The sequence below is a fragment of the Triturus cristatus genome, chromosome 12 (assembly GCF_964204655.1).
Source record: "Triturus cristatus chromosome 12, aTriCri1.1, whole genome shotgun sequence".
NCBI lineage: Eukaryota > Metazoa > Chordata > Amphibia > Caudata > Salamandridae > Triturus > Triturus cristatus.
The window spans coordinates 458170269-458196239 of record NC_140595.1 but is presented as its reverse complement, the minus strand read 5'-3'; the positions used below and the strand labels follow the sequence as shown (position 1 = coordinate 458196239).

Here is a 25971-nt window from a genome sequence, read left to right as displayed (position 1 = left end):
CTACATGAAATTCATACTCGACTTTACAAGTATCACCGGATCACTTAAGGAAATTAACCCCCCCCCCCCCTCCCGCCCCCCACATGTCCTTCTCTGATGTAGAACAGTCCCAAACAGAAGAAGGGTGCCTGCAGTATGGAGGTGTGACATAAAACAACCTATGTAGGATGGATTTCAGGGTTATTGAACTGTAACTATAAGTAGTGTAATACATCAATAGGTCACTACTATTTGCTGAAAATCCTCCAAGGGCAAAGTTGAACCAGGGCCACGGAAATTATGTTATTTTGTGGCTGCTGCATTTTGCACATAATTATGGATTTGCCATATCTGCCACATAGTACACAGCATAATTTGCCTTTTCTTGCCACACAATTTAGTCAACCTTGCTGCATAATTTGGTCCTACTCTGCTGCATAATTTCAGCGGCCCTGAGTTAAACCAATGCATTCGATGCACGTCAAGGTTATCCCTCCCATTCCATCAGAAGAATCTTCCACAAGAGCATGTCCACTATATAATGTCTCCTTAGAGCACAGATTGTTTTTTTTTTTTTTACAGCTGGTCAAAGCATAGCTTTTAGTGTATAAGTTGAGACACAAAGGACAGCCATGAAATGGTCTAATGGAATATTTTGTGGTCAGGACACAGAGAACCCTGACACACAACATGACCACTCCAAGCGACAATCTAAGAACCAGACTATACCTCACCTTTACGTTGACTGTCTTTAATAGAAGAGCCGGAGCAGTGCTAGTTTACTACCTTATACAGTGGCAAAGGGCTGTTTGCCATGGGATCTATAAAGGAATGTGCCGCTTTTGGCAGGAAATGTAGAAGCATTTGTTGACTTATCTAAAGTAAACAACGGAGCATAACACAATAACATACACAAAGCAACATTACACCACAATTTAAACATAACAGGGTACGACACAATAAAACAGTCAAAACAGAACGCAACACAACAACCACAATACAGCACACCAAAAATGAAACACAATAATGTAGCAGAAAAACACAGCAGTAGAAAAAAACATCAGAACACATCACCACCACAACAAAATGCCACACAACAAATATGCACAAACATTCTTGCAATACAGTATCACCTCCAGAAACCTGCTTTTATAATATGGTGGTAAGAGGATTTTTCACCAAATACCACCTTAATTTACAACCAAGGGCATGAAGTAGCGCCAGTCAAAAATGTTTTTTGGCAGGGGAAAGAGCCAATATGACAAAACAACCCTTCAGCCTCACTGGCCTAACCAAGATAATTTCCCACTTCCCAATAGGTCCACCACGGTTTAAAGCAACTATATTTCATTTGATATAAAATCTCTTCAACCCCTGGATTCCCTAAAATAAACTGAAAAGCTGCAGCTGCTGGTGAAAGTGACATAACCTTGTATTTCATAAGTCAGGTAAGCTGCAACCAATTACATTTCACATGCACACGTAAAGTCAGCTGCAGAGGTAAGGCTGTGAGGATCAAGATGGAGTATGTCACTGTCGTTCACGAAATGGTAGCCCACTGCCATATTCAGCTCTGACGACGAAGCACAGTCACAAGGAGCATGGCGCTGAGGAGGATACAGAGGGCGTAAACCGCAGGCACCACAATCTCGGTCACCATTTTCATGCAGCTCTCAGGATTTCTAAACTTGGGAAAGAGATGGCATAAGAATGAGGCTGATCTGATCTCTTGACATTGTCACTTCAAGTAAATTCATATATTTTGTTTATTATGGCTACATACATAAGTTAAAACTTCTCACAATTTCCAGACAATTCATAAGCCATTAATAATAATATAAAAGCATATTTTAAATAAAGAATATCTCAAAGCTACTCCAACATCAAATGGCTCCCGCTTTATAAATGTTCCAATGCACTATGCTTTGATGAAGAAATATTGCCTGGACCAATTTTGTCTACATGCAGGCGGTCAACACCATACATCACATTATTGTCACACTGCTCCAGCCAGGTTCAATAGTATTTCTCAAACGCAACAATTTGGGGGCATGAAGGATTAGGTAGATTCTATAGATAGCTATACTCTGGCTAGTGTCGCAAGAAAAGGGCAGACATGTATACAGATGTTTCACTTGAAGGAAAAACAAATCTTTTAAAGCACAAGCTGTGTGATAATATTTGATTTCAAATAAGACTTTGAATAACTAGAAGCGGAATGTCAATTGCCATGGGAACCAATTTTCTCTAGTCTGCTTAGCCAGAGAGGAGGAGTTGTATTTTAGCTCTTGCCAAAAGATATTGTGAGCCTTATCGATTGAACTTCAAAAACAAATCCAGCAGATTCATGATTGCTGTGAGCGCCAGGCAGCAAAGGCCATGTTTGATCATCTGCTCTCTCCACCACAACATTTTGTTTTTTTTTTTTTTTTTTAAAACCTTTATTCATCAAAAATCAGGGACACAGCTATTCAGCCGACAACCCGGAGGTTCGGCAGCTTCAAGAGAGCAGTACAAAGAAGCGTCCTCAGTGCATAAAAGGAGAAGCAAAAAGGTTCTATTTTAAATAAACCCAAACACAAACCAAACCCAAGCAAGGCGAAAAACACTGAATACAACTGGTGATTGCCCCTCAGGGGAGACCGGACCCCCCTCGTCTATCAGTCACAGTGCTGTGATAAGAGGAAAAAGGGGAAAAGCAGAGACCCAAGAAGTCAATTAACAATCAAATATATGTACAGAGCTGGAAAGAATGCTAAGGAGAGAGCTGCTCCTCGGGGGGATCCAGATCAGGGGCAAGACATATGCCCCCCCTATATTGGTTCCACCGCCCCCAAATGGCATGCCACTTCCGAGGGCGCCCTCTAGCGCAATATACCGTCTTTTCCCTGAACATACTCCAGTCCATGTTTTCCTTCCACGCAGCCAATGTGGGGGGTCCCGCGGAGCCCCACAGGCGCGCGATGTCTCGCTTAGCCACCATGTTACCCAGAGTCACCCACTGGGTCTGTGCCTCATCGTGATCAGTAGGCCCCCAAACATTCAGGAGACAACACCGCGCCTCCGGCTGCATAACAATGCCCGTCACCTCCCCCATTACCGCATGGACTCTCCTCCAAAATTCCATGATGACGCCACATTCCCAAATGATATGCAGGAAGGTACCCACCATACCACAGCCCCTCCTACATAAGCCCTCCTCAGAAAATCCCATATGAACCAGCCTTGGCCCCGTAACATAGACTCTGTGGAGTATTTTGAGCTGCACCAGCCGCAGACGCGACGGGATCGCGACCTCCTTAGGAGAGGAAACCGCAGACTGCCAGTCCTCGTCATCCAGCTCAAGTCCGTCCCTAGTCCATTGGTCCCGCAGCCCCAATAGCAGGTCCGCCCGAACATTAATCAATTTCTTATAGATAAGAGAGATCGTACTCTCTGGCATATGGCCATCGAGGATCCGGTCCTCCAATGGAGAGGACTCAGGCACCTTCTCACCTTCTACGAGAACTGACCGCAGGGCATGACGCACCTGAACATAGCGGAAAAACTCGGATTTCCCCAACTCATACTCCTTCTGCAGCTCTTCAAAGGACTTCACCCTCCCCTTAATCAGCAAATCTCCAACCCTGGAGATACCGATCAAGTCCCATTTCTCAAAACCTTTCGTATGCCAAAGCTTCCCCAATTTTTCAGAGTCAAACAACGGGGTAGCAAGGGTGAGCCTATCCTTCCAGCCCAGCGAGTCAGTCGCCAACTTCCACACCCGCACCGCCACCCCAGTGGGCCCCGTGAGGGACGAGTCCAGCGACCGCGAGTACAACGCTCTGTGATAATTACCGCCGCGCAACAACCATCGGTCCATGGCGTAGCCGGGGCTTAGAGCCGGACCATAGAAACCATGATTAATCGCGCTCAACTGGGTGGCCCAGTAATAGCGTCGAATGTCCGGAAGCGCAATACCCCCGTCGTACCACGGAAGCGTCAACTTAGCAATCGCTATGCGCGGCCGCCCATCCCACAACAACGATCGTTGGAGGCTTTCGACCTCCCGAAAGTAACTGGCCGGTACCCAGTCAAGAGTATTCTGCAAGGCGTAGAGGAACCGGTGAAGAGACATCATTTTGAACAAGGCGGCACGCCCGAGGAGGGAGAGCGGCATCCTCCGCCAGCCCGCAACATCCTGCCGCAAACGCGCCAGGGGAGGGAGCAGGTTCTTCTCATACCGCAAAGTGGAATCAGTGGAGATAAAAATCCCCAGGTACACGAAGCCCTGCTGGGTGATCTGGATCGAACAAGTTCGCAGGACAGGTGGAACATCGCCGCTCAGAACATACAGATATGATTTACTCCAATTGACGACGAGACCCGAGTTCTTACCAAAAGATGTCAGAACGTCACAAACCACTATAAGCGAGTTCTTGGGCGAGGCGAGATATAACAGGATGTCATCGGCATAGAGCGAAATACGGTCCTCGTGATCGGGTGACCATCTAAGTCCACGTATATCCGGGTGCCAGCGTATCCACGCCGCCAGCGGCTCGAGGGCGAGGGCGAACAACAAAGGCGACAGGGGGCAACCCTGCCGGGTGCCCCTCCCAAGCTGGAACGGAGTCGACGCCCGCCCGTTTACCACAACACTCGCAAGGGGACCCTCATAAAGCAACCTCACCCAGCTCACAAAACCAGGGCCAAAGCCGAACTTGGCAAGCACGGCCCACAGATATGCCCATTCCACCGTATCAAAAGCCATCGTGGCATCAAGAGACGCCACAATAGCTGGTTCTCGCAGCGTGCTCGCCCTGGCAATCACTCCATGAAGACGCCTAAGGTTTAACGCAGTGTTACGGTGCGGGATAAAACCCGATTGATCCGGGTGGATCAGGTCTCCAAGCACCCTGACCAAGCGGCCCGCCAGGATTTTAGCCAGAATTTTCGGCTCAGCATTAAGGAGTGATATTGGCCGATTTGAGGCACACTTGTCCCGGGGTTTACCATCCTTATGTATCACAACAATCGTCGCCAGTCGCTGGTCCAACGGAAGGGACCCACTCCCCCGCGCCTCCACGAACATGGCGCGCAGGTGAGGAGCAACCCTATCCGGGAACAGCTTATACAAGTCAATCGGCAAACCATTTGGGCCTGAGGCCTTGCCCGAGTTCAGCGCGCGGATAGCACCCGCCACCTCATCAACCGTTATATCTCCATCGAGGTCATCTCTATCTACGTCAGAAAGGCAGGGCAGAGCGATGTCACGCAGGAGGTCACGCGAATCCTCAGTTGGCCTATCCGAAACCGAGGCGTAAACCATACGGAAATAATCCGAAAAACACTGTACTATACCCTCGGGATCAAGAACCACCTCTCCCCCCTCTCTCGTCAGTTCCGGCACCACTCTATTAACACGTTCTTTTTTGTCCAGCCACGCTAGGAGTTTCCCAGCCTTATCGCCAACATCGTACAAGCGACCCTGCTGTTCCCTACTGAGGGTCTTGGCGGCATTCGCCACCAGGTCCCTATATTCCGCTTCCTTCAAGCTCAGATTATGCAGTGAGGCCGCTGTAACCTCCCCCTCCAGGGCCACCTCTAAAGCCGCGATCTCATCCTCAACCTGTATAACCTCGCCATCTCTCCGTCGCTTGGCCGCCACTACCAAGGAGAGGGCCTCCCCCCTCAACACGGTCTTAAATGCTTCCCACAATGACACAGCCGAGTCAACGGAACCCTGATTGTCCTTAAAATAGTGATCAACTGTCTTCAACAGCGCACTGCGCATCTTGGGATCACGAAAGTACCAGGGGTTGATAGGAGCAACCCTGCCCCCTCCCTCGCGGCTGACATCCAGCCGGACCCACACTGGCGAATGATCAGATATGCCCCGCACCATATGCCTAGCCTCAGATACCAAGGAGGCGTGCGCAGCCAGAGTGAGCAGGTAATCAATCCGAGAGAGACTACCATGCGCCCCGGAGTGGAAGGTATATTAGCTCTGTGTGGGGTGCCGGAGCCTCCAGCAGTCTACCAAGCCGAGTGTATCTATAAAGTCTGGAAGCCACTTCTGAGCCCCCCCGGTGTCTCTGGGCGGGTACCTATCCAGCAACCCAGAGCCGACAGCATTAAAGTCTCCCCCCACCACTAGCATACCCTCCGGGAGGTCCAACAAGGCCCTACCCAGATCTGCAAACGTGGAGGCCTGCAGGGCAGGAGGGACATAAACCGAAACCAACACCAACGTTCTTCCCTCCCACCTCCCCGCCACCGCCACAAACCTCCCCCTATCATCAACAATAGTGGAGTCCACCTCGAAAGGTAGTGAAGCTCTGACAAGGATGCCCACACCCCTGGAGCCCGAGGAGAATCCCGAGTGAGCGATGAATTTGTAACCTTTTCTATTAAGAGCATAGCAAGTATTACCTATGAGGTGTGTCTCCTGCAGCAGGGCCACATCCGGCAAAGACCGTTTCAAGAACTGCAAGACTATCCCCCGCTTAATACGATCTCCCAAGCCATTAACATTCCAGCTAATAATATTTAAGCCCCTACCCCCCATCCCCACACACAAAGAGGCCCACCCCACACCCGAAGAGCCACCATTGAACAACCCTGACAACCATTACTACGCCTTGCAAAAACAAACCCCCCAACAACAACCCCAAAATCCCAACTCTCCCCCCCACCCTGCACCCCTGCTGTAGCTTACAAAGCCCCCCCAACTTGCAGTGTGCCTGTCGCCCTACCATAACACAAAACTACAAAAAGTACCCTGAGGGAGGAAAGAGCTCCCATCTTCCTCCCGCAACCCTCCGTATTACTGCAATCAGCTCAAGTCATTGTCCGGAACCAAAGCAAGTCAGTCTGGCTCCGAGGGCATCAACCCTGCCCATCCCGGTCACCCTCCACGTCTGTGGCAGCATCCCCGCCAGTCCGTCGTCGGGGCAAAGCGTCCAACCAGTCTCCGGCCATAGCAGGCGATTCGAAGAAGAAAGTCCGGTCCTCATACACCACACGTAATCTGGCAGGGAAAAGCATAGCATACTTCAGGTCCCTCTCCCGAAGACGTCTCTTCACCCCCAGGAAACTCTGCCTTTGCTTTTGCACCAAATGGGTGAAGTCAGGATAGAAACTCACTGATGCGTTCTGAAAAGGGACCGGGCCCGTCACCCGCGATGCTTGCAGGATAGCGTCCCGATCTCGGAAGTGAAAGAGCCGGGCGACAATCGGTCTCGGAGGGGCTCCCGCCTTGGGCCTCCCGCCAGGAACTCTGTGAGCCCGCTCGACTGCAAAAAACTTCCCAAGGCCCTTAGGCTTCAGATGGTGAAGCACCAAGTCCTCCACGAGCAGATCTACGGAGATCTCGTCCGAGGACTCCGGGACCCCAATAATGCGCACGTTGTTGCGCCTGGCCCGGCCCTCAATGTCCTCCAGCCGGCAGGCGGAAAGGTCGTTCTGGGCCCGCAGCTTACGAACTTCGGTCTGAAGTTCAGAGACATCATCAGCGAGGCCTGTGGTCTTGAGATCAAGGGATTTAACCCGCTCATTGGTTTTGCCCAAATCCGCGCGGATCAGGTTGACATCCACCAAGATAGTATCCACTTTATGCGCCAGGGCATCATACTGTCTCCCAATCGAGGCCTGCATCCCCTCGAGCGCACCCATGACATCCTGCAACGAGAGCTCCGAGGTCGGGATGAGGCAGCCTTCTGCACGTCCAGCGACTGGCCCGATCCACCAGGCGATCCCTTCTGGTGGGCATAGCGATCCATATTATTGGACTGGGTATAGGCTCCCCGCCTGGTAGCCTTGGGTTTCAGCCTATCCACCTCTGCTTTACCCGACATGTCTGGCACCGAGCAATCCGGTGCAAAGAGACGACCCTCTCTCAGTCAGAGGGAACAGGAGAAGCCAGATCTGCAATAACCAGCCAGAGTAGAGCGCAAGGCGTCCAGAGGATAGTAAAGCATCAGAAGGCACTCCCGGGCCAAGGCAAACAAAGGGCGAGAAAGTGAAAGTGAAAGTACGGCGTTCTCCGTCCGCCAGTTCACACCTCGCCAGGCCGCTGTTGTTCAATTAGTGGCCGGGCTTCCTGCCAACGCCAGCCCCTGGCATCCCTCGGAGATAGGCCTCAATCTTCCGCCGTGCACAACTCCGGTTCCCGGTGGGCGATCCGAACCCGGGCAGCATCAATCGCCTCAGCAATGAGTCATCTGCAAGATGCCGTGCATATAAAACAGGATTTAAGACAGGATAATCGACGGAGGGCGCGTGGGTCCCGGGAGCTCAAAGCTCACGCGGCCATCTTGGTCAAGCGCTAGGCTCCTCCCTCCCACCACAACATTTTTGAAAAGTCCTGAACAAACTTAGAAACATTTGCCCCCTAATAACTCAAGGTTTCTTTATCCATCGATTATTATGAGTTTCCTTCCACATAAGACAGGTGTTATTGGGGTTATTTTCCATTTTAAAGTGATCTACAGTCAGACTGCTATGCTGTCTATTACATCTCACAGATCCTCATAATATCAATTATGGTCAAGACATGCTATTTTTCTAATTCCATTTCGAACATACGCTTTTGGTAAATATAATTTACTTCATCATGAGTGTGACTAAGTTAAAATAAAATATGATGGTGAAATCACACAGATGGATCATTTATGGAGGCACAATATGAAAAGCGCAAGATTTGATTTTAAACTTTTGAACAAGAGGTGATGAAATACATTTCAGAGCCAACCCATTTGGAAGGACAATAAAGAATCAGAAACTCAATTAGAAACGTGCCAAAAGCGAAATAGTTTTTGTGAACTATATTCAAGTACAAATTATATAAAGTGAAAACACACCATTTATCCAGAAGGCTGCATTTATCAAGAAGAAATTATAGTAAAGACTATGGGAATAAGTTACAACGTCCCATTACATATGGATTAATATGGTATGAAAAGAATCATTTTCTAGTATTAAAGAAAACGAAGGTATTTAAATTTTTACAAAACTTGCCACTGACGAAATGTCATTTCGTATTTGCTGAGCAGAATGTAAAAATGTTTCAATGGATCCAAATCACCTTTGTTGAAGGGGAAAGCTCCTGAGGCCATTTGGGATTGATGCAGAACATGCAAAGCTTTAGCATTATAGCGGACTTTACTTTTTAGGGGAGATTTGAATTTGAAAGCTGGGTTTGTCCCATGTTCTTTGCCACTAAAAAGTTGACTCCCACATTTAAAAGGTATATTGTCTTTTATATCCACTGCATCAACTACAAAACCTTTGCGCAGATAAAAGTGTCTACCTGAAATATCGATTTAAATGATCAAACAAGAAGTTTTTCTTGAAACATCTATGCGCCTCATAGCTTTAACATTTAGAAATCAACCACTTGAATCCTTTAGGTGCTTTTATTTTTTAATAACTTGCATAAGATGGATATTATCTTTGCACCAGTAGTCCAATAGTCTTAATTTCTTCCTTCCCAACTGCCTATCCCATGTGCTTGTTCTCTAGTATTTGCTGCTAGTTCACAGAACCTCATTGGATAATATGTTTCATGAAACACTATGCCAGTGGCCCTTCACTCTGGTGTCTCTATGCCCTATATCCCCTAGTAAAAATATCACTGAAGCTTAAAAGTGTCCTTCAATGTGCTACCCACTTAGCTCTTGTTCATTTCTCTCCTACATTTGCCCCTAACTTACCCCTGTTGCGCATCTGAGTAGTCCACCCTGTTGACTCATTTGTCAACACTTTCTTCATGTCTGTGTTTTCTGCTCTGCTTCTTCACACTTTCACAAACAAAATCAATTCAGCTAGCAAAAAAACCCTTTCATTGGGTCACAATCAAACATGACCATGGAAGTCTCCAGAGAGCGATGTATAATCTTAGAAGTACAGTGAACTCAAGACAATGTAATCCAACAATACATAGGTCTAAGAAGAAATGCCCTAGCACCGCATTCAAGGTCAAGAGGAATCAAGATCACTTTTGGGCTGAGGGCAAGATGGTCTGGATCCCAGATGAAAATAATGAGACATCTGTCAAGATGGCGGACGCACACTAACAGGAGTCCTACAAGACACTCCTTTCATCCGGCAATATCCTGCTCCCAGTTGGCCATCAGCACAGGCAGTCTCTGCCATATGCCCTGTACCGTTGACATTGTTCGCCTTGCAGCAGAGACGCCTGGGACCTCCCTGGCCACCACCACCACGTTGCTGCTGCTGGGCGCAGAGGCCTGGGCCTGCTGGCTAGACAAGGCCCCGCTGCTGTATGGGTGATGCTGGCCGTTGATATGAGCTACGCAAACAAACGATGGACGGAATGCTGAATACATCATACATTCACCCCCAGTCAAGAGATCTGGGTTAAATCCATCGTTCTTTTGATCACCATGCCACCCCAGTTTAGACCCAGCCATATGAAAATTAGTCTTGACCCTGTGCCTCATGAGAACAGTCCAGACCGAACTGCCAAGATAGGTCCTCCCTGGACCGGAAACAAGCATCCTGGGACCGGTTTCTGGGTATTACCCTTCAACAGCAAGGCTAGCTTGAATCCAGTGGCAGAGTGAGCAAGGGACCCACGTCTGGGCATACCCATCCCACTTAGGGTGAAAAGTGCTACACAAACAAATGATGGACAGAATGCTGATTAAATCATACATTCACACCCAGTCAAGAGATCTGGGTTAAATCCATTGTTCTTTTGATCACCATGCCACCTTAGTTTAGACCAAGCCATATGCAAATCAGACTTGACCCTGTGCCTCATGGAAACAGTCCAGACCGAACTGTTACAAAGTGTAACAGAAACGTCACAAGCATTTTAACCCTATCACGATTTCTTATAAAGCTACACATATAATTCTATATATTCTACATTATATTTGCCTAGGTTAACATAGGCCAAATTGTATTCATGGAGTTTTGTGCTTCGCCATGCCTACTGAATATGAGAGAATCACTTGATGTAACAATCAGTATGTAACAAGTTCTTTCCCCTCTTGAGTTCTCATGTATTGTATAAAAGATTTTGCTACAATTATGTTACCATCTACGGGACACTTCCGTGGGAAACTGCCTTTGCGAACTTTACACGTATAGCTAATGGGGGATTGTTTAACATTTTATAAAACAAGATGACTTAAGGACTGCAGAATGCTTCCACCTATTTCCTCTGCATTTTGTGTCTTCTTTGTGTCGCCTGATCCACATTCCAATATGAAGTGACCAATGGACTGAGTGGTCTGATCAGATGAGTTGACACCAGGAGGTGTCATCCCTGGAAACACTAAGAATATTTTATTCCATGATCTGACAAATTGAGGGTTTGGTCGGTCCTTACCTTGCCCATGAAAGGATAGAGACTGTTGTGGGCTTAAGCAACTGATGGTGGTGTCAGAGAGCTGCTGTTCTGCATGATTTCAAACTGAATGACGAGATTTACAGAACTTTGTGATGCAGACTCACCTGGCTTCCTTTCCTAACTTGCGCATAGGCTATATGCCCTTAGGGGTCTCTGCCTTTCGAGACTACTAGAAATGGCAAACTCATGTCCTTTCCTGAACTTGTAAGCTTTGGGTACTGATTCGCTCTTTGCTAAATGTCTTATTTCAGATGATGCACTTACTTTTCTAAAAGATTTGATCAACTAAGTATATTAACTAAATTGACTCAGTTATCATGATTTTCCTCACTTAAGGTAAATAAGCATTCTCAAATTAAAATCTTATTAAATGATTAAAGGAGATCGGATTCGAGAATTTACAGGTCATCAAATACTCACGTTACTATTTTATATTGCTTTATCTGAATTCTTAGTGTGTATAATTTTGTCTCGCCTACGTTTCTTCAGAATATTTTGGTCCTGCAGTATTAATTCTTTATCTTTATAGTATTGTGTTAAGAGTAATTTATATGAGTTTTATTTCAAACGTGTAGTTCAGTTATCCAATTCCTGGTCCTCACTGGATGACTGCTGGAATCCTTTATGTCCAAACCATCTCAGCTGCCTAGATCCTGCTGTGGATGAGGCTGCCACTGGTGGCGTGGTGAACGGCACCCCTCCTACCATCGCCTCCTTACTGTGGCACATTATTGTACTGTCCTCAACAATACAAAAGCTGACCACCCACGGGTGCGACCTGTGGCCCCTGCACAGCGTTGCTGAGGGCCCATGTGGTCCTCTCGTGCTGCCTCTGAGGGACTGGGCCTGCCGGAGTGAGGGGGCTCTGCTGTTGCGGGGGTGTTGCTGGGATGCGGGCCGCTGTCATGGGGTGGTGATGCTGGGGGCATCCTGCTGAAGACAGGACTGTGCGGCGAAGCGTGTTGCCACCGAGCTGCCATAAAGTAAGGCCTGTTGGGTGTTGTGGCCCTGGTCGGAGCACTGCTGCCCCCAGTGTGACACTGGCACTACTGTATCTGTAAGCCTGCTCTGCCTCCCGGGAGTTATGAAAATCTGGGCTCCTGGAGGAGCAAGGGGGGCCTTGTGGTAAAGGGCACAGGCTACTATCTCGCCTGCTCATGCCTCAGGGGTACGCCACAGTGGTGCAGGGCTGCTTGGATCTTGTGGACGAGCCCACCATTGATCACGAGGTGAGTGGCAACCCCCCCTTCTGCCTCCTCTCTGTGACAAAACAGCAGAAGGTCACCAAGGATACAACAGAGGGCCACACGTGGATGGGACCTGCTGCCCCTGCAAGGTGCAGATTATGGCCTGTGCAGTCCTCCTGCGCTGCATTCAGGAACCAGTGAATCACCTATAATCCATCCTGGACCTCCAAGGATAAAGGCATATCCATGTTAATAGGACAGTAGTAGCACAATAAGTGGATCCCTTGCTCTGAACTGCCTGGAGGTGTTGCACATCGCTGCGTTCTTGCTGCACCCTCACCCTACTTACCCATAGCGCCCTAAATGACTGCCACCACTCGGAACACTAACGTCTGCCGCCCACTAGGGCCCACCTCCGTCCCGTCACCGTTGTCTGCCCTGCGGCCCCTCCTGGTGTGTGCAGCTGTCTGGACTCGTCTGGATCCACTGGTGCTCGTGCTACGGCAACTGATTTGGCCCTCAGGTGCTACCAAGTGGACCCACTGCAATAAATGGCAATAAATGACCTAGACCTCTTCCAGCATTGAGTCCAACCATATTTTACATGACCATGGGCCGCCTGTGTTCAGGAGCCCAGAATGCGGCCACAAGACCATCTGCTACGGCTGCCACAGCGGCTGGTAACCCTGCCTCCATGGATCCTCCTGACCACCCCTCTTCCCTAGAGGACAAATTAGAAGTCATCCCAGATGCTTTAGAGAAGAGTTAGATGTCCCTGGAAAGCATCCAGGTCCCCTTGGAAAATAAAAATGACATATTAGCTGCAGACTTCACTCTGCTAAGGTACACACGGCGGAACAAACTATAACCAAGCTACAACCAAAATACAAAGAAATGGAGTCCTCCATGCAGGCGCTGGTGTTCTGAGTCCATACATTCGAGTGCAGGGCCAAGGACGCTGAGGGCCTTTAACGTAGAAATGATGTACGCACGGTGGTCCTTTCAGAGGGAGTCGAAGGGCAAAATGCGGCGGAGTACGTTGATTGCTGGCTATGCGACCTGCTCCCTACGACTGCCCAATCTCATTTCTTTTCAATTGAGTGGGCCCACCGCATCCCAACACGAAACACCCGCCTGGCTCTAAATCCAGACTACTGCTATTTCGCCTGCTTCACTGCCAAGACAGCGACTTCATTTTGCAAGGAACCAAGAAACTTCGAGACATTGTCGTTGACAATGTCCACATCGTGTTGCTCCCTGACTATAAAGTGGCAGTACAGGATCAACAGAAGTCCTTTCTGGCTGTAAAGCGTCGCCTCCGCGACCTGGATTTGCGGTACACTCTTGTTTCCTGCATGGCTACGCATTGTAGCGTTGTAGTTGAAGGAGAGGCGAGCTTCTTCAATTCTCCAGGAGATGCCTGGGAATAGCTGGAAGCATCAGGACTTACATCCTCTGCCAATTCCTGCAGGCAGCCACTGTGTCCAGCGGCACTGCTGGTGGTTGCCGTCGTGGATACCGCCGGCAGTGCAGCACTCCCCCAGGCTTGCGGTGGCTTCTGACCTGCAGCAGGTCATGCAGGAAGGAAGACAGGCTCTTCAATCGGCAGCAGCGATAAGTGAAGCCAACCAAGACTCAGACCCAGATGATGACTCCGTAAAGTCCTCACGTGACGGTTCCTCTACCATTTGAACTTCTGACATAGATTAGATGATTCCTCCAGATGTCACTCTGCAGACGGCCGATGACATTATCTGATCTGTGATCCACCAACTAGGACAACCTGTCTGACTTATGCTCAGAAGACTGCCCAACATCATAGACTTCCGTTCCTCCCAGCTAACTTTTGTTTCCTTTACAGCTGACAAAGAGGCATAGTGCCTCCATTCTCCTTAACTGTGTGCAGCCGACACTTTGAGGTCGCTCCCCACCACAGTGTAGCGCCCGGCTGCGGCGAAGCTTACCCATTGCTGGCTGGTACACATACATCCACACTGTATGGGGTGCACAAACTTTGACTGACTCGGATACACATTGTTGAGCAGTATATGTTGACTCTCTGCCCTAATAGTATTCAATGGTTTTACTTGATTTCCATTTCAGTTACATCTCTTTGTTCTATGAAGCCCGACACACAACCCCACATGCCACCAATGCAGTGGTTTTCCGCTCCACATGTGGTAGCCACCTTCCCTACCCTTACCAGCAGACAACATGACACACACTAACATTATCATCTGGAATATGTGAGGAATGCATAGCCCCTTGGGTTGATACGCTGTCTACTCCTATCTCAAAAGCCGTACTACACATGTCGCATTTTTACAGGAAACACACTTAACAATTGCTGAAGCAAACAGGCTCCAGCGGCACTGGCGTGGTCAGGTGTATGCCAACAACTTCTCTTCCTATGCAAGAGGAGTGATGATCTGTATTAGGCCAGGGATCCCCTTCATGGCAGAGGAGGTGGTAACAGATGCTGAGGGCTGTTATGTGCTCATAAAGGGTCGATTAGACGGCCAGCACATCTTCGGAAGTAGCATATAGTTACCTAACACAGAACAGTCCCTGTTCCTCCACCGGCTGTCTGAGACACTCTCCCGTTAAAGTGGAGTTCTGTGGATTATAGGAGGTGCTTTCAACAGTTTTCTGAACACTGACCTTGACCTATCCCTCCCTCCGCTGCCCCGCAAACCCGCCACCCCAAATCCCAGGCACTACATGGTTGGCTCCAGTATTGGAACCTTGTAGACATTTGGCGCCAGCGTAAAGCCCTTGCAAAGGTGTGTTTTCCTCCGCACATCATCTGCATGTTAGAATTGACCAATTTGTTGGCTCCACCAACTCACTGCCCTCCGTTACACACACACTGACTACCTAGACCACACCCATTCTGATCATAATCTCCAATACCTGCAGCTTATATGGGATACAAGCCCTTCCACCATTCCCACCTGTCAATTATGAGCAGTGGCGCTTGAAGATCCCCCTTTTTGTGCTTCACTACATACTACCATTGAGGATTACTTTGAGCACAACCAAGAGTTAGCAACAACTAGACTGATTGAGTGGGACGCATTTAAAGTGGCAATTGGGCCACTGCTTAGGGGTATCCTGGAATATACGCTGACAACTTGACAAGGACATATCCCGCAAAGAATGCACACTTCTGCAACAAGTGAGCCATTCGCCATGGAACCCAGCGGAGTCCTACCACCTGCTGATGGTGCAGAACGAGCATGACTCCTTGCTGAAGTGCCTGCGTTGCCTAAATTACGCGGCCCACTCCGCAAGGACTTATGCTACTGCTGACAAATCTGCCTCGTTGTTGGCATGACTGATACGCCCAGATCAGCCCAGACATTCTATCATGGCACTATGATCCACCACTGGCACTCTGCCCTGTACTCAACGTGACATACACTGCGACATGACCAACCACTTACACCTCCCTACATCAGTCGATATCCACCACCACCTCACACGACATTGACTTCTTCGTCTCCACGGTACCCCTGCCCAAGTTACACCAGACCAACAGACGGAGCTTGACGGCCCTATTACACTTTTTGAAATACAAGAAGTGATCAGAACCCTAGCCACAGGCAGGGCCCCTGTCCCGGATGGCTAACACGCCAAATTTTACAAGGCCTATGCCCCACTCCTTGCTCCCCGCCTTCACACACTATATGAAGAGCCATTATCAGCCTCATGCCTCCCCACTTCCCTTTGTGACGCACTACTCATATCCTTTCCCAAGCCAGACAAGGATCACACTGATTTGGGCACCTACAGGCCCTTGGCACTGCTCAACATGGATTACAAAGTGCTGGACAAAATCCTGACTGGACGGCTGGCACCTTTGATCCACCGGGAACAGAACAGGTTTGTACCAGCTTGTCATACACCCCTAAAAATGCAGCATTTCTTCAGTGTCCTAAGATATGCTCCGGACTTGTGGCCCCGGGCAGGGTGTCGGGTGCTGGACTTAACACAAGCCTTTGACTCTCTGGAATGGACTTTTCTGTTCGAAACCCTACCACGTTATGGCATTGGGAAGCGCCTTATACAGCTGATCAAGTTACTATACATTCAACCACTGGCCAGAGTCAAGACAGGCCTCCTGGTCTCTGACCCATTCCAGATACACAGGGGCTCCCTCCAGGGTTGCCCGCTATCTCCACTACTCTTCCCCTTAGCGATAGAACAACTGGCGCTTGCTTCAAGAGGGGAGTGATGACTGGGGTATACTTCTGGGTGACAGACTGCACTCCGCCTCCCTTCATGCAGATGATCTGCTTATCTACCCGAGGGATGTACATTCAATCCCTGATGCAATTGCACTGACACTCGACCTCTTTACTTACCTTTCCAGCCTAAGGGTTAACTGGGCTGCCTGTTCCCCTTTTTTCCTGCACTACCGGAACCCCACCTCACCGTCAGTGAGACTCAAGTGGCTTGGCAACTCTCCACATTCAGGTACTTGGGTATTCGAGTGAGTCATTCAACTGCGGACCTATACAATGGTAATCTTATATGGGCCACTACATCCTTATAGGTGCAGAATACTTTCTGGCAGGCACTGCCAATGGCAGTAGCGGGGCGCGTAGCCCTCCTCAAAATAGTTATCCTCCCCTGCCTCCTCTATTACTTTGCCTACATTCCCCTCAATATTCCTGCCCCCTTCTTTCACTCCCTGGAGAAGCTAATGAGGGAATTCATATGGAATAATTGTAGCTGCAGGGTGGTGCTGTCGAAATCATACCTACCCACTGACCAGGGCTGGCTTGCGGTGCCAAATCTCGAGCTCTACTACCTCGTATTCCAACTCCAGTGGGTGGCTAAGTGGCTGCTAGGTCTACAGCTTGCGGACACAGCGACGACAGCACCTGTTTGGAATCTGCTGGACACCCTCCACCTGTTCCCCCTGCACACGAGCGTCAAAACCTGATCCCTTACTTCTGGGAGTGGCATACCGCTGCTATCGCCGGTCTCTCTACCTAACACAAACAGTAACTCCCTATGCCTCTACTTGGCACGCACCGGGGACACATTACCACGTCATCTGCAGAACTAACAGTCTGGTATGCGTTGGGCCTTCACACCCTAGGAGTCAGGCGCGCAACACCCATTGGACTAAAAGGGCTTCAGCCCCCCCCCCCCCTCCTCCGTCGTGTGTGGCAGCCCGGGCTGAGAAAGCTTCCTGGGCACACCACAGCCACACCCGAGCACTTCACAGGTCTTTAAAAGACCATTTGCATGTTAATGAGGCCTTGCAGTTGTTTCACCCCTTCTAAGAGCCCTTGCAGCTCCACTTTGCCTATTGCTTAAAGATTCAGCCCCCCCCCCCCGAAATTTTTTCATAGCCCCCACCCCCCGAAATTTGGCTCTAGTTGCGCCTCTGCTAGGAGTGCTCTACCGAGATGGAAGCCTCCTACCTTACGAATCCTTGATGGAGGAATATGGATTACAGTCGGGCCAATTCCTCTTATTCAACCCCCTGGTTGCAGCGTTGGGGAACAGATGGGGTGACATGGCACAGGAGCATCCGACACACCTCACCCTGCAGTACCGCCACATGATGGGGCCGGGCAGGCACCTGATCCATTGACCCACCGTGTACCCACACCTCACTGCAGCTCACACCCCTCCGCCGCAGGTGGGAGGAAAACCTGACCCGCCCCTATACGGACAAAGAATGGGCAGCCCTGCTGGAAAGCCCAGTCCACACCCCCGCAATGCCCTCTGCCAAGATAAACTGATACTTCCACTAAGCAGATGCTGCCTGTCCCCATTATCATCTGGGAGACTCAGATGTCCTCCATACGCTATGGGCATGTCCATCCCTGCAGCAACACTGGCAGGGTGTCACACATCACCTGTCCGCCTGTACAGGACACCCGGCGCTGCATGCATGGGAAGTATGTCTTCTTGGCCTGTACTATAGGAATAAGAATAAGGGGGTCACATTTCACTTTCTTGACTTAGGGTTTCCGACGGCCAAGCACCTCATCACCCATCCTTGGAAATCACAAGAACCCCCTGTTCTTGCAGCTTGGATGCAACCCCTCATAGCATGGGCCCAGACGGAAAGCTGTTTGACCTTGGGGTCTCATTGTAATTATTCAATATTTTGTAGGCCATGCACGATGCAAAGCTGGTGGAAGTTTTTGATTGTGCCATGAATTGTGATGAAATGAAGGTGCTATAGGCAGGTTGTTACTGGCAAAAACAAACTAATTCCTGCAGTCCGATACTGAAAACTAATCTGAAAGTCCAAAGTGGTCGATACATTGGAAAACACTTTTTCTTAAATCTATTCGAAGTTTACTAAATCTCAGACCTTTTAACCTTCCCTTTTTCTCAAGTTGATGGCTCGTGGAAGCGCACAACAAGGCTCGTGGAAGGCAAGAGGACTGCAGAAGAGGAGTCTCTGGGCCATATTTATTTTTGTGTACAAAGTTGCTTGATCTAAGGAGGAAAATATATGAAACGGATTTATATAACAGGAAATGTAAGAACTATTAGTGACACAATTTTATACTGTTTGGAGGGCTCTTCACCACAAAAAGTGAGATCTATTATTAAATTTTTTTTATTTTTTTACAACACACTCTCTCTTTTTCTCTCTCTCTCTCTCGCTCTCTTTGTTGTTTATCGTGCGCGCCTCAAACCTACCATCTCACACGGTTGGCCGCTAGCACACGATGGCAGGGAAAATAGGCTGAAAACCACTGTAAATATTGGATCTCCAGCTCGTTTTCTGAGACTTTGAACTGCCGACGTCCATTATGAGGTGACAGGGCACCAGCCTTAGCAAGCTTTAAAAAAATCTTTTTAGGTTGGGGTTTTGGGGGCAGGGTGGGGCTAATAGTGCCTCTTAGGTTAACTCTAACTTAATCTAAGGCTTTTAACAGGTTCTATATCGGTGCAGTCATTGCAGCTGTCTCAGAGAGTGATCAAGTTAGAGTTCAAACGCTGATATTTTCGAGTAAGATCTCGGAGTATGAAAGCTCGGTGCAATAAGTGGATTTTACAACAGCTTAAAGGATTGAACCTACACCCAGTGTCTGCCTCCTACTTCCTTACACGGGCCATGATAGTTTGACCACTGCCACCAAACGCAGCTGGGTGCCTTCATGTTCATTGGTGAAGAACAGCATGGTTGGCAGACTTCACATCCCAGGTGCCTCCTGGAGAACATTCTCTGCTAGTTCTTAACTCTGAGCATGAGTGAACGACCTGCCTTGGGTCTTTTTTACCCACTCTCCTACTTTTTCATACTTCTCATCCCTGTCCACGATGGCCACTGTTACCTATGTGGTGCTGGAGCTTCTATTGACCTCTTCACCTTCACTGGGCAGTTCATGGTCCTTAGCACCCTTGTGATCTGCGTTTGTACCTGGTGGCTGGGTGACAGGCCTTTCAACTTCCTTGTCGTCTGCATTTGTCTCTGGGGCTGGGTGACAGGCATTGCAACCCTTGGCACCAAGACAGAGGGCCGTATTACAAGTATGGCGGTCTTGGGACCGCCGTACCTATGGATGGCAGTGAGACGTCACTATCGCGTTGAACCTCCCACCCGATTATGATGGTGCCGGTGAAACTGCCACAATACAGCTGCCACTGCCAAGATCCTACGGCGGTGGGGAAAGCAGGTGAGATTCACGGTGGTGCCCATGCCAGCACCAAGCAGCAGATTCTGACCTGCCTTTCCACCAAGCATTTCATAGGGGAGACCCCACCACAAAATGCTTGGTGGAAAGGAATGAAAAGGGCCCCCCACAGGGCCCCACAGGCAAATCTGCCGATGGGGATGCGTGCAGAGGGCACATGATGTCCCCCCCAAAATTGCACATTCATGCGTGCACTGTGGGGCATGCACGACACGGGCGCGCTGTCATAGTGGTGGTATGCTTTTTAGGCTTTCCTATGAGCCAAACATTTCCGCTGCCGTGACATGCCACTGCCACACCGCCAGCCCTGGATTAATGTTGTTATCTAGTGGGCGGCAATGCCGACGGCTCGGCAGGCTTTTTACGATCGCCACGGTGGCGGTGCAGCGCGATGACCCCCAAAGTCATAATCAGGCCCAGAGTGTCAATTTGAGCCTCTACTTCAGTTCTAGTAGACCCTGCAAGTGGCAAAATGGCAGCATGAACATGGAGTGGTTACAGATATGGGCTGGAGCTTATGCTGTTGCTTAGTAGGCCAGATCTGCTATGCTGCCAACCCAGAATGAGGGTCAGCCTCCAAAATTAGACAGCAGAGATATTCTCTCTCCTTCTCTTCACCCTAATGGTCATGAACCTCTTCACAGCAGTTGTGGGGCAAGGAACATCTGTTACAAAACCACATTATTGTATAAATAGCACACCATAACACAAGACACCTCAAAACATCACATCAATACAACAACAAAAAACACAACAAAATAACAGAGCAACCCTGGATTCTAGCCTATGGTGGCCAGTTGATCTGAGTCAAGCTCCCATCCCCAAAGACTCGGTCAGAAACCTAGGAGTACGCTGGGACACCCACCTTAGTTTTAACACCCAGGTACAAACAGTTGCAGCCTCCTGCTTCGCAAAGATCAGGACAATTAAACGGCTCATCAACTATTTACCAGCAGACTGCCGCAAGACGGTGATCCAGGCATTGATAACATCTCACCTTGATTATGCCAATGCCCTCTATCTTGGTATTACAGCATCCCTTTGTCATAAACTTCAGACGGTCCAAAACGCCGCAGCACGGTTGGTGGAGAAAGTCCCCGCTAGACACCATATGTCCCCTCTCCTCCGTAAACTCCACTGGCTGCCCATTGCCAAAAGATGTGTCTTCAAAGCTATGACGCTGGCCTTTCGTGCGTCCAAAGGCAACGGGTCGGCCCATCTGAAAAACACCTTGCGACCTTACGTTAACTCCAGGACTTTACGCTCCAACTCTTTATTCTTCCTGGACACCCCACAATTCAAACGTACTCGAGCAGGTGGAAAAACCTTTGAGGTCTGTGCCACTCAGTGTTGGAACAAGCTTCCGCTTGCCCTTCGCACTTGCCATACTGAATCTGTATTCCGTAAACACCTGAAAACTCATCTCTTTTCCCCTTAAATCAGGCCTGCTATCTTCCTTTGCTCTCCGGTTTCTGAGTTTTCTAGCGCCGGGACGCCCCGTTGGGGCAGCTGTGCGCTTTATAAAATACACAAATAAATAAATAAATAAATAAATAAAATAAACTGGGACCACAACACACCAGCACACCAATACACCAATCACAATAACACAACATAACAGAACAGCAAAACAAAAAAACTCTTCACAACATACCAACACAATAAATCTAACAACACATAACTACACCACAATACAGCCACAGCATAATACAATTGTGTTTTGTATTTTGTTATTGTATATTATTTTGTTCTTTCTTGTTGGTCAAGGCCTGTTGTTTTTATATTTGATGGGATCTTCTGCCAATTGACAAATGGGCTCTTCATTTGGGGACACAGACCAAACAAACATATCATTTTTCACCATCTTTTAGACTGACAGTAAAAAAACCTCTCTATGTTGAAGCAAAATTCAGTGCTGTTGAATGGTGTTTACAAAGTACACCTAATGTCTCATTAGAATCGGTTACAAATAGAGAGAATTTCAGTGCACAAACATGCCTTTCCAGATTCCCTAGTTCCAGGGACTGCTACATTTTTCTTAGGAGACCCATGAACAAACAACACCAGCCACCATCTGCCTTTAAGCTCTTGAAGAATATACTCCTAGAGGATGTCTTTACTTTAGTACATTCTTTCATGTTTTGGATCTGTTGGTTCTTCTGCCTAGTCATCATTGGCTGCCCCACCTCCATCTAAACCAGGTTACACACTGACAAACTGAAATAACTTTAATGTGCTTAGTTATAGAGGCACCCCAGTTAACGTTACCAACACGACTTGGTGGATGGGATACTCTCTCCCAAATATGGTGGATATCCCGTCCACCATATTACAAGGGCATTATAGCCTATGACACTTGTAAGTCACTTGTTTTATGGAAAACAGGATATTTACCACGTTTTGATGGAGTATTCCATCTTCCAAAACTCTAAAAAGTCCCTTTATCCCTCTTTGCACGTCTGACAGTGATTGTGAATACACCATGGCCTGATACTTTATAAGAGCTGTGACCACAAGCAAGCTTACTCATGTCAGACAAGACAATTCTAATGGAGCCACCCCAATGTGAGCATGTCTCTAACTAAGACATTTGCCTCCTTTGTCATAGACGACAGATACCAGATGTCTTCAAGTCTGACCACAAAGAAACTACGCTTCTTTGATATTGTAGCTTTCAGACCCTGTGTGCACTCATCCACATGAAGAGACATGATGGCAGTTACTTTAGAGAGATTTAGGAGTGAACATACTTGCCAGGCAGGCAAGACTGTGTGGAGACAGGACTTCTGAAATGGCCATGGAAGTTGGACAGCATTGACTTGATGCTGCAGAAGAATATTTGCAACACATCATGGAGAAGGGTACAGGAATAGCATAAGAACTCTGATATGGAAGGTTGTATTTCTTGCCACAATGTACAACTCTTCAGAATACCTCAATGTAAGAGAGGGACAACATGGTACAGTTACTGATTACCTACCACTCATGCTATTGAACAGTGCATTCTCTCACCACTAAAGCTTCAGAAAGCATGCTGAGTAAGCCAAGATGAATACTTCAAGACACATCACTGCATGACTTCTGTGTCTAACATGCCAGGTCTTGACTGCAGCACTTAAATATGGCTACTAAGCCAAAACAAACTTCAGAAAAATGAATTCATAGTACTAAGATGTCACTTTGAAAATGGGATGCAAGTGTAGCATTAATAGAATCTTCAATGATGGTCATCACAATTCATGGCACAATCAAAAACTTCCACCAGCTTTGCATCGTGCATGGCCTACAAAATATTGAATAATTACAATGAGACCCCAAGGTCAAACAGCTTTCCGTCTGGGCCCATGCTATACCTGCCTATAGCACCTTCTCCATGTTTTGTTGCAAATCTTTTAATTGCTCCAGCAGCATTAGATGTTTTGCAGCCAAGATGTGCATATTCTGCAATTGGCTGACACCTATATATCACAATCTCTCCTCTTTACAACCATATCCCGGTAATCTAACATTACCTATTCTCCACCAGTCTACTCTGAGTAGCGTGCTACTCACAGTAGAGCGCTTCAATGCCTTGGCATGGGTAGTAAGTGGTATATAAATAAAATTACAATTTTACTTTCAATTACTACTCCAAAATAAGTATACTGTTGTATGTGTTCAATCCTTGTGTTGCCCACAACCCAGTTAAATTTAGGACTACTACAACCAAAATGCATTCTCTTCGTTTTTCGTACTTAATCTGCCATTTATTTTGAGTATTGTGGATATGCAATCGGCTCAGTTGACGCTGTATGCCATTCTGGGGCAGCAGGAGGACACCAAGTGCAGCCTAGCAGGTTCAGTCACCAATGAGATCGCTAATGTGAAATGGGAATGCCGGAAACTCTATTCCAACAAGAAGCAGCCGCATGTATTTGGGGATGTCTGCTTTAGTTGTGCCTGTCTCCCGGGTGAACCAGTTATATATCTGCCAAGCACCTTCCTTCCAAGAAAGGAGAGACACCCGGTGCTACACTCACTTTAGCTCCAAAAGAGAGGATCATTGGGGATGATCCCTTGGAAAGCCAACTTGCCAGGAGAGAGGTATCAAGGCACATTGAGTACACAGTGGACAGAGATCAACCTTAGGACACAACACGTGCTCTGACTTGGGATAAGCTTTTGAACCAAGTGTTGGTAACTTAGAGGGGAGTAGGAGTGTGGTTACTCCCCAGAAAATCATCAAAACACTTTGCTCTAGGGGGCATGAATTGGGGTCAAAGGGAGGTAAAGGGGGAAGTGAAAGAGCTTTGATTCCTTTACACCTCAGTTGGTCCATGGTGAGGTTGAGCGGATGAGGGCTTATGCATAATGGACCCCGGTGGTAGTAGGTAGGGGTGGGCAGAGCTTGCGGGGTTGCATAAAAACTGTGTGAAATTCCGCAGAGTTCAAAGAGCAGGCAGAACTTGGCATATCACACTGCTTGCACTGATTTTTAGCGCTTAGAGTTTGTTCCATAATGTAAAATCAGCGTGAACTGCACCACGCGGCATGCCCGAGGGTGCTGCTTCTTTCTGCCACTAAAGTAGATTTTCTACTTGAGCAGCAGTTTTCTCAGTGTGAACGGGTGTGACCTGCCACGACCTCCAGCATTGAGAAAATCTAATGAAGAGGCATTCCAGTGGATGAAAATCACGCTAGGGGATGTAAATTCTCGTTCGCGTTCGTCAACTTCACATTGGTGAGCAGTGCACGAGAATAAAACTCCGCCTAGCACTGTGTGGCGCAAAGTGGGTAAAACCCTGCGAACTCCACCAGCATAGCAGAATTTTCCACCCACCCCTAGTAATAGCCAGATCTTAAGCAGTAGGGCTCCCTAAAGACCCTGGGGAGAGGGGTAGCAGGGTGAGTCCAGCATCCATGTCTGGGCGTACCTGGCACACTTAGGGCGTTAAATGCAAAAACAACACGGTGATGAAAGGAATGCTTGAATTCATTTCAGCCACTAGCAATTGCTTGGGTTGCATCACAAAATTGTAAATTGCATTCGACATCCTAAGTGCGCCGGGTATGCCCAGATGTTGGTCCCAGGATCACTGGGCCACTGGAACCAAGCTATACCAGGCTGAAACGCCCATAAGAAAGGCAAAACCAGTCCTGGGTTGCTGGTGTTCTGGTTCAGGGAGGACCTGGCCTGGCAGTTTGGGCTGAATTGTTCCCATGAGAAACAAGGTCAGGACTGATTTGCATATGGCTGGGTCCAAACTGAGGTGGCATGGTGGGTGAAATGATGCAGCCCCAAGGAACTGCCAGCAGCTGAGATTAATTCAAGCATTCCATCCATCACCTTGTTGTTAGACGCCCTAAGTGTGCTGTGCATGCCCAGACGTGGGTCCTGGGCTCACTGTGCCAATGGAGCCAAGCTATACCCTGCTGAATAGACCATAACAAGATCAAAGCTGGTCCTGGATTGCTTGTGTTCCAGTTCATGGAGGGCCTGGTCTGGCAGTTTGGGCTGGACTGTTCCCATGAGGAACAGGGTCAAGACTAATTTTCAAATGGCTGGGTCCAGACTGAGGTGGCATTGGGGTTGAAAAATGAAGGATTGAGATGCTTCCTCAAGCGATTGCCAGTGGCTGAGATTAATTCAAGCATTCTATCCATCACCTTGTTGTTTTTGCATTTGATGCCCAAATGCACCCAGGTATGCCCAGCCGTGGGTCCTAGGCTCACTGTGCCACTGGAACCAGGCTATACCCGGCTGAAGAGCCCATAACAAGAGTGAAACCAG

The 25971-nt window shown here is 48.3% G+C and overlaps 1 long non-coding RNA gene across 1 annotated transcript in view; it reads right to left on the bottom strand.

The window, feature by feature from the left end:
* Positions 1-557: 557 nt before the first annotated feature.
* LOC146776103 (uncharacterized) overlaps positions 558-25971 on the bottom strand; it is a 50832-nt gene continuing 25418 nt past the window's right edge. The window contains exon 4 of the long non-coding RNA XR_014972024.1: positions 558-1661. This is a non-coding gene — a long non-coding RNA (uncharacterized LOC146776103). The remainder of the gene's footprint in view (positions 1662-25971) is intronic.